Below are 5,877 nucleotides of genomic sequence, written 5' to 3' on the forward strand. Positions count from 1 at the left end.
AAGTTTCTTCTTACTTTACTGTATTTTACTTTGGGTAAGAGACAAACAACACTCAGAGCCGAGAACCTATCAGAGGCAACAAACACCCAGTCAGAGATACTCTATTGCACAATGCAATTTAGTGTCACCAATGTATTTTTGTACATATGTTTGGGGAGTGAAATGCATCATAAAACTGAAGGTTCCACTGAGATTTGATCTAGACACTTTTTACTTTACTGTATCTTACTTTGGGTAAGAGACAAACAACACTCTGAGCCAACAAACACCCAGTTATAAATACTCCTCCATTGCACAATCCAATTTAATGTCACCAATTATCTTTGTACATATGTTTGGGGAGTGAAATGCATCATAAAACTGAAGGTTCCACCGAGATTTGAACTCGGATCGCTGGATTCAGAGTCCAGAGTGCTAACCATTACACCATGGAACCCTTGCAGTGACTGTGTGTGTGTGTGTGTGTGTGTGTGTGTGTAGTGCCAGAAATTCTCTGAAGTGACGACTGCAAGGCCGGTTCCTGTGACCTCCTATTTTGGCCTCTCACATGTTCACACGCCCCACTGATGTGAAAGACAACCCCTACCTCCGTCACTAATTTACTAAGCTCACTCAAGTCTACTCTATCCAGATATCGTACCATGTAAATGTTTGTTGCCCAGACACACTATAGTTTCCTTCGTAGTTTCTTGGTAGATAAGCACAGAAAAACCACAAATGACAATCTCTCTTACACAGACAGGGTGAAGACGAACTTTTTTCAGTAGGAAATGTGATTTCCGACTTCTCTCACAAAAATGATCCGCGTAGACGTATAGGTTAAATCAGCACCTCCGCCTTGGTTATACATTGTTTTAGGCATTGGCCTCATTTCTGCTCGACAGCAGTAAATGCAGAAGGACACAGTCCAAGTATTTACTCACATATTTTTTTCAGTGTAGGTCAGGTGACATGGACGTCTGGGAATCCCTTGGATTCCCCCTTGAGGAGCTGGACGAAGTCACTGGGGAGATGGAAGTCTGGATTTCCCAGCTGAAAATGCTGTCACTGCAACCTGACCCCAGGCAAACTGGAAGAAGATGGATGAATAGGCAAGAGCCATATTAAATCATCTGTCTTTACAATAATAACTAGGGGTGTGACAAAATATTGAAATGGTGATATATCGTGATACTTTGCATCCCAAAAGGTTATCGATACGCTCATGCCAAGAATCGAGATATTGTTTGAAAAACTTTTCAATGTTTAAAAAACAACAACAACAAAAAAAAAAAAAACAAAAAAAAAAAAAAGGAACCAGCAAGTTGCTACCAAAGAATTCCACCATAATAGTGTCAGTTAACTCTATGGCTGCCATTGACAGCGCTCGTCGCCCAATCCGTTAAGACTGGGAAGGGCGAATGAACGCTTGTTCATTCGAAACCAGAGCATTCACAGTCACTCTTTCTGATTTTCGGGGCATTTACAGGTCACTTTCTGTTCATTTTAGGGCATTTACAAGTATTTTCCTGTTGAGTTTGAGTCACTGCCAATTCATTGCGAGGTCACTTCCTGTTCTGTAACCCAAAATCAACAGGAAGTGACCCAGAAAATAGCCCAAAATCAACAGTGACCCTGAAATGCTCCAAAATCATCAGAAAGTGTCTGAAAATCAACAGGTAATGACCTGAAAAGGCCCAAAATTACAGTACCTCGTTGCCTGGCATGGGCTGCCACTGACAGCTATAGAAGTGGGAGGGGCCCGTTTGAAGAGTAAGGGGTTCATTCGCTGCAATATATATATGCACTGTTGGTCTACTGTACAGTGGGGCAAATAAGTATTTTGTCAACCACTAATTGTGCAAGTTCTCCCACTTGAAAATATTAGAGAGGCCTGCAATGGTCATCATGAGTAAACCTCAACAATGAGAGACAATGTGGGAAAAAAAACAGAAAATCACATTGTTTGATTTTTAAAGAATTTATTTGCAAATCATGGTGGAAAATAAGAATTTGGGCAATACCAAAAGTTCATCTCAATACTTTGTTATGTACCCTTTGTTGGCAATAACGGAGGCCAAACGTTTTTTGTAACTCTTCACAAACTTTTCACGCACTGTTGCTGGTATTTTGGCCCATTCCTCCATGCAGATCTCCTCTAGAGCAGTGATGTTTTGGGGCTGTCGTTGGGCAACATGGACTTTAAATTCCCTCCACAGATTTTCTATGGGGTTGAGATCTGGAGACTGGCTAGGCCACTCCAGGGCCTTGAAATGCTTCTTAGAAAGCCACTACTTTGTTGCCCTGGCTGTGTGTTTGGGATCATTGTCATGCTGAAAGACCCAGCCACGTCTCATCTTCAATGCCCTTGCTGATGGAAGGAGATTTTCACTTAAAATCTCTCGATACATGGCCCCATTAATTCTTTCCTTTACACAGATCAGTCGTCCTGTTCCCTTTGCAGAAAAACAGCCCCAAAGTCAGTGACGTGCGGTCAGGGGAGGCAGGTGAGGCAGAGCCTCACCTGTCATCATGACAAAAAAATAATTATAGCATCAAATTTATATTAATATTTGTCCATTGCTCTTTATGTATGACTCATTTCAAACATTTTCTATAGTCAAAATCGCTGAATTTGCCCATTTCCTGTTCAGATAAAGAAATGAAACGAGAGGTGCGGCAGCAACGAGTAAAGCCTCACCTCTGATTGCGCAATCCTTAACAAACTGGGTTGATACATGGAATTGGAGCGTGCTGGTTGGAGTACAGCTGCATGTCGCCATTATAATGTTTCCAGATACGTTTATTTGACCTGATTTTCCTCAGTCTGGCTAATGTCTTTAACCCTTAAAGTTTAATGTTTGTTAGCGACATATTTAGTTTTGCTGATGGGAAATAAAACCGCAGTGAAAAGGCGCAGGTTGCGGCAGATAGTACTCTGCCGCACTGCAAGGGGGCGTACGTGAAACTGGACTTTCCGTTTAAAGTGGACGCGGTTAACACAACGCCGGAGCAAAAAGGTTTGCTTCAAACTACGGGACAGAGGATAACTCGCGCTTTTCAAACGGACTGGTACACCCGAAAAGACTGGCTATGTGGCTGTCCTTCGAAAAATCGCCTTTGCTGCTTTCCCTGCCTTTTCTTCTCAACTTGTGCCAATGTCTGGACTAACACGAGATATTGTGACATTAAAAAACTACCATGAAGCCTCAGCAAACATGAGAGCTCAACCACTCACATTCAAAGCCTGTTTGCTTTAAAAACTTTTGGAAGCTCAAGGATCGATTTGGCTTTGACGAACAGCGGAAGCTCAACGGTAGCATCCTCAAAGTTAAGGTAAAGAAAAGAGTTTGAAAGACCTCATTAATGCAACCTGCATCCTAGCTAAACCGGAGTTAACATTTCGTGGTAACGATGAGCGTGTAAGCTCTTCTAAACGTGGCATATATGTAGAACGATTACATGGTTTTGCTGAGAAAGATGAAAGGTTAGCTAGACATTTGGACACATCCACTGTGTTTTCTGGCTTGTCAAATAGAACACAGAACGATCTAATTGAAGCAATCCTCTCCATTGAGGTGGAGAGACTTTTTTTAAAGTAAAGGAAAATAAGGAGGACTTTTACTAAAAGGGCGTAGGTTTGCATAGGGACTGTTTGGTCTAATTAATGTCCCGTCCCCAGCAAAAAGTGTACCTACATGCAGGTTATGCTGTTATATCGTCCCTACGAATGTTGAGACCAAACCTATGCCCTTCCAAAGTAACGCCGGTTTTTGTGGTGAAGGACAGGCGCAAGACCACAAACAGTTTTCATTTCAATCTTATTTAAAAAAAAAAAAAAAAAAAAAAGCTTAGACCAAGAAAAATACAATAGAATATTTAAAAACTAATTCTAATTCTTTGTGTTTCTTTTCACACTTTTTGTTTAGCAATATGTAATAAATTGATTAAAGTTTGAGAATTAAAAGTTTTAAAAACAACTGAGTATTTCACTAAAGGTCAGAATTGAATTCTGTGGATTTGTACACCAGGGTGTAGAGCAAATGCATGTTATTTTCTTACTTTTACGTATCGATAATATGTACCGTGTGTTCGTGTTTTGTGAAGAATGCTGATGAGATATGAAATAACCAGTAGCCAATTGAATAAGCTACCCTTTTTGGTTTATATATTTGGAAATCTGACACTAAAGGAGTCAGTGCCTCACCAACCATGAACCTCACCGCACGTCACTGTGTGTCATGGTGTCTTTTATACCGATAATGTGTTAAAACAGGTGCCATTAATACAGGTAACGAGTGGAGCCTCGTTAGAAGAAGTTAGACCTCTTTGACAGCCAGAAATCTTGCTTGGTTGTAGGTGACCAAATACCTATTTTCCACTCTAATTTGGTAATAAATTCTTTAAAAATCAAACAATGTGATTTTCTGTTTTTTTTCCTCCACATTCTGTCTCTCATGGTTGAGGTTTACCCATGTTGACAATTACAGGCCTCTCTAATCTTTTCAAGTAGGAGAACTTGCACAATTGGTGGTTGACTAAATACTTATTTGCCCCACTGTAAAAGCAAAATTAGAAATGTGAACATAAGACAATTGGCACAACTAAACTTCAAATGCTGTCAGGATTATTCACCCATTCTTTCTTCACACCTTGACGGTCCTCTCTGTTTGGCCACACATTTTCATCCACGTCACAACAAATGTCCTCTCTTATACAGCGTGGACAGAATCTTCTTGAATGCCTTACCCAGCCTCTGCAGGCATCTGCTGTGATGTCACTGCATGCTGCATTCACAGCATCCAGGAGAGTCTTCTGATTGTGAGGCTGGCGATCATACACTTGCCATCTCCATGTAGAGAAAAAAATCTTCTATGGGATTGAGGAATGGGGAGTATAGTGGTAGGAACTTCATTACCATTCCGTTGTAAGTTGCAAACCATTGCATTATGTTAGCGAGGTGGAAACTCACATTGTCCTATATGTATAACTATTACAAATTTTGGCAGGTAAAATAAGTTACGTAAAATAAGTAATGAAAATGCTCAGAAATAAGCATACACATGATGACAACATATTAATCCTCCATTTTGCATGTAAAGTTTTATGCAATGAAGTAATGACTAGTTGTTGTGGGTGGTGAGACTTCAATAGAGATTCATGATAATCTATTTTAACCATCATGGCAGATGCAACTGATAATGAAGTAAACAGCAGAGAATTGCACAAAATCATTTGCATGGATGCACAAAACCATCTGCAACTTGCTCAAAGGAGTAAGAAACTGCTTTTTTGATGTCCACTAGTGATGCGATGTTGTGAGGATTGAACAAGTAATTTTGAGAAGTGCAAGTCTGATCTGAGAAACTTACCAAAACAATTTTAAAAAACTAATTTATGAGGAAACAAATGTGCTGCTGAAACAATGCAAGTGCTTGGGCACCACCTAGCGGTGCAAGTGAGGCTCTCTTTTCTTTTGTTCCTGCAAAACTTGTTCTAATCATATTTTTGTCATCAGCAATAGATTGGGACATACAGACACTGGAATTATATGCATAGAAATAGAGAGTGAAAAATCAATAGAAAAGCTACAGTTTTGCAAATAGTGATACTATAAAGAGCGCGGGCTGCAAATGTTTGAGAGCATAGTCAGTGACTAAACTAAAAAATATTTAATTAGTAGTACTGAAAATTTGTATTACATATTGTACCAATACTGTGGCCGTTGGGCGTATATGTGAAGCAGTACTTTGTCTCCGGGGACCACGCGCTGTGGTGAAAGGCCCCCCATGACAGGGTTAAAGGTACAGCGATCGTGCGTCAGCTGATGCGTACAGTAACGTCACCGCAAAGGGGGGCGTGCCGTGCAGCGAGAGCCAGGCAGGCAGGAGCGGGTAC

General features: G+C 40.5%; 1 non-coding gene across 1 annotated transcript; it reads right to left on the minus strand.

Annotated features, from left to right (window-relative positions):
• Positions 1-364: 364 nt before the first annotated feature.
• Positions 365-436, minus strand: trnaq-cug (transfer RNA glutamine (anticodon CUG)). The gene has a single exon. It is a non-coding gene; the product is annotated as a tRNA-Gln (tRNA).
• Positions 437-5,877: the final 5,441 nt, after the last annotated feature.

The sequence above is a fragment of the Corythoichthys intestinalis genome, chromosome 10 (genome assembly GCF_030265065.1).
Source record: "Corythoichthys intestinalis isolate RoL2023-P3 chromosome 10, ASM3026506v1, whole genome shotgun sequence".
NCBI classification, from domain to species: Eukaryota; Metazoa; Chordata; class Actinopteri; order Syngnathiformes; family Syngnathidae; genus Corythoichthys; species Corythoichthys intestinalis.